Source organism: Phalaenopsis equestris, unplaced genomic scaffold (genome assembly GCF_001263595.1).
Source record: "Phalaenopsis equestris unplaced genomic scaffold, ASM126359v1 Scaffold000002, whole genome shotgun sequence".
Taxonomy (NCBI): domain Eukaryota; kingdom Viridiplantae; phylum Streptophyta; class Magnoliopsida; order Asparagales; family Orchidaceae; genus Phalaenopsis; species Phalaenopsis equestris.
The window spans coordinates 3,053,550-3,057,400 of record NW_018164444.1 but is presented as its reverse complement, the minus strand read 5'-3'; positions in this window follow the sequence as shown (position 1 = coordinate 3,057,400).

Below are 3,851 nucleotides of genomic sequence, written 5' to 3'. Positions count from 1 at the left end.
GCCCTCCCCCCACAACCTGACTCCCGGGCCCGGCCGCTACATGCAAGCCGAACACCAAGGCCGGTCGCCTGACTCTGATGAGTCCTATGATGAGAAAGTTCCAAGACACCGGATCAAGCAAGAAAATGATCGGATTACCACTTACAACCCAAAATAAATCAAGGGCATAATTAAAATCTTCCATCTCTTTTCTACCTATAAATAGAAGGATCTTAGCATATATTAAGGGACCCGAGTCCTACGCGCTTGGCCCCTAGACCCTCTCTCTTAACTCCTATGTAGTGAGCAAACTTTCCTTCTTCTCCAACTTTTATCCTTATTTGTGTAGAATTATAGGTTATAGGGCCAAAGTGCTAGAGAACACCCATCTTTGCCCCTCGATTGCGCAAGTTTCTCTCTCTCTCTCTTCCTTCTTCATCTGGTTTCACGTATATTTCCAGGGCATGATCCAAAGGACAGATTAGGATTCAACAATCTAAACAATGCATTGAGCTTGGATAATGTCATCAACAGAGGATAAGCATTCCGAGTTGGAGAAAGTCCATGATAGAAAAACATAAAGAAGAAAAAGAAGAAGACGATAAGAAAAACAAGACAAAACACAAATGACAAGACAAAAAATAAAATGATAAGAGTAAAATGAAAAATGACAAGAAAAAAGTAAAAGATAAAGCAAAAAAAAAACAGTAAGGGAAAAGGTAAGAAGAAGAAGGAAGAATCTCTTTCACACTTCATAAAAAAGAAGATCTTGTACAAACCGACAAAAAGACAAGCATCTCTTTCTTTACCATGTTTACTTTTCTTTAAGAAAAAAATTTGAAAAAATGAAAAAAAAAAAGAAAATGACAAAAAAATATATCTCCAACAAAGCCTCCCTTCCTTGAAAATTTGCATTTTTGCATTACTATAACAAAAGGTTACAAATAAATATGTTTTTATGATATACAAAAGTGAGATCTATCATATACAAGTATGTTATAGAGTCTCCTATCATCATCAACACCCATTATAACAAAAGAACTACCAAGAGGACACTTAGAACAATAATGAGTGACCCTGGTACAAAAGCGTGGTATATGAAAAAACAGAACTTCCTTAAGGTTTAGAAGAGAAGAGAACTCGGACCCCCCCATGAAGTTTTCGTCGCCATGTCTCATTCTTCATGGTAGAACATAGAAACTGCATAATATTGACATTGTCGCCTTCAATAATTATACCTCTTCAATCAAACATCCAAAGATCGCAAAGATTTTGAAAATAAAATCTCTCTATGTCACAAATAAACTCTCTCTATTAAAGCCTCTTCTTTGGGATTAGCAAATGAAATATTCCTTCTTGAAGCCTCTCCTCCGGGATGAGTATTCTAAGTTCTCTCTTTACTAAAGTCTCTCCTTCATTATGAGCAACCAAAATCTCTCTTCACACTCAAAGAAACCTCTAAAACTCATCTCAAAGCTCGATTCGAAAAAAGCTATGGAGATGCTTCCCTGCCAAAAGCAACAATATTCGCAAAAAGTAAGACGCAAATCACCCTACTAGCGAGTCTTGATTGTTACTCCCACTGTTAAGATCCAGCCCGGGGCTTGAAATTAATCGAGATGAGAGCAAATTGTCGAACAGTGGGATTTAAGTTTTTCATATTCATTCTCTATAAATAACATTTTATACATTAAAGAGTCACTAATCAATTTATATTAAAACAATATGTATAAAATTACTTGGTTACTGACTGTATGTGTCTTCTATAAATGTTATCTCTTTTATTACTCATTGATAATCACATAATTAACTTGAAAAGTTTGCTTAAAATAATCATGAGCTAAACAAACCAGTGAATTGTCATACTCATAAATCATAGTAATACAAGAGAAAATGAAACAAAATGCATGTCTGTCAAGCTAATTTCAATAAATCAATTAAAATATTTAACATCATTCAAAATATCTTACTATATCAATGACATATTAAAATCACTCTATATATGTATAACCATTAAAGGAGCATCATCTAAAACTTATGTAAATTAAAATACATTAATTTCAATATTTTTTTTCATATACGTGCACGAGTATCTTAGTTGCCCCCACTAATATCAATAAGGTGCGACTCTACCATAGTCAGTCATGCACATACAAACAGTCAATAAAAATATAACATTTATGTGCTTGTCGCATTCAAATGATTCAATTCAATATACTCTATATAACATACAACAATGCATGATATTAAATAACTACAAGGATTCCTAATGATGTGATCAATAGAGAAAATATATAAATTAAAATATAATTTGTGCAAATATCATTATCTACTAATGCATAAAAAATTGAAAACAACTAAAATATTATCATTAATTAGAAGTACAAGTACTCACCTTGATGTCGATTGATTTGCTATTTGCTTTGAAGTCGACTCTTCTAAAATTGGAAACCTACCATACATATAGTGCTCATATTGCAAACATTTAATTTAATTACTAATTTAATTAACTATTAACTTTACGTTATTTTTTTTTATAAAATTTCATATTTTTCTTTATGAAATCTTATTTTTTTCTATATATATATATATATATATACTCCTACATCTTGGTTCAATTCCCACTAAGCACATAACATCTTCGTTCGCACACAGGTCATTCGCTCTTCTTCATTCTTCCTCTCGATAAGGGTGTGCCATCCTTCAATCAATAGATCAAGTCACACAGAGCGCAAACTACACTCAAGCTCCTTCCCTTTGTGAAGATGAATTCTTGCGCCATGGTTAGGGTTGGCCGACCTCTTCTTCCTCACGCTTCTTCTTTTTCACAACTTCTGCCTCTACGATCGCACGCTAGTCGCTCCAAGCTCGACGTGACCTCCTCCCATAAGTACTCCTTCAATCGAAATAACACACGGCTTAATTTATCTCGGTAAGTCTTGCCTCTCATGTCGATTTATAGGGCAAATGCACTTCCTAGACTTTCGACCCCTCATTTCCTTCTCCCCTTTTTTTGTTTTCTCGACTCCTCATTTCTCCAACTACGGTTGTTAGTTTCGCCTCTCCTGGATAATCAAAACGAGACTATTATACCTGTGAAGGTAGTGATAAGAACCTTATGAGACCTAACGAAAGTTGCAACCCGCCGAATGCGATGTTTCGATATGAGCAGAAATTATGGGTGAGAAGTGAGACTTGAGTTAGGAAAAATTTTTATATCTAAAAATTTTAAAAAAGAGCACTTAAGTAATTATGCTTTCAAAAAAAAAAATGGACTTACCAAAGGCTGGCAAAAGGATTGTAATGCTAGAGGCTAGGAAGGTCAGTTTCCTATATTTAAGAGTTTTTCATTCTTATTATTGTTTTGCCTCCAAGATGTAAAAATTTTGGGGGTGGGGGCCGTCATATATAGCCTAAAATATTGTTGTGCGAAGCCCGAGAGATTGCATTGTCGGAGACGCGCCAAATGCCACACACATGTCAAGTTGGCCACCCAAGCTGGTCATCCTCATTCAACTAGCCGACTACCATCGGCCATCCAAAAGGAGCTCAACCGATCAGCCACCTTAGGGGGGTGAGGGCCGTCATATATAGCCTAAAAATATTGCTGTGTGAAGCCCGAGAGATTGCATTGTCGGAGACGCGCCAGAAGCCACACACATGTCAAGTTGGCCACCCAAGCTGGTCATCTTCATTCAGCTAGTCGGCTACCATCGGCCGTCCAAAAGGAGCTCAACCGGTCAGCCACCTTAGTCAATAAACCCTATCCAGCTGAACACTTGGGCCGGCCATAAACCAACCAACCGGCACCTGTGCTGGCCAACCACCACCAACTAGTCAATTGAGTCGACCAACACTACTAGTGCACGCCA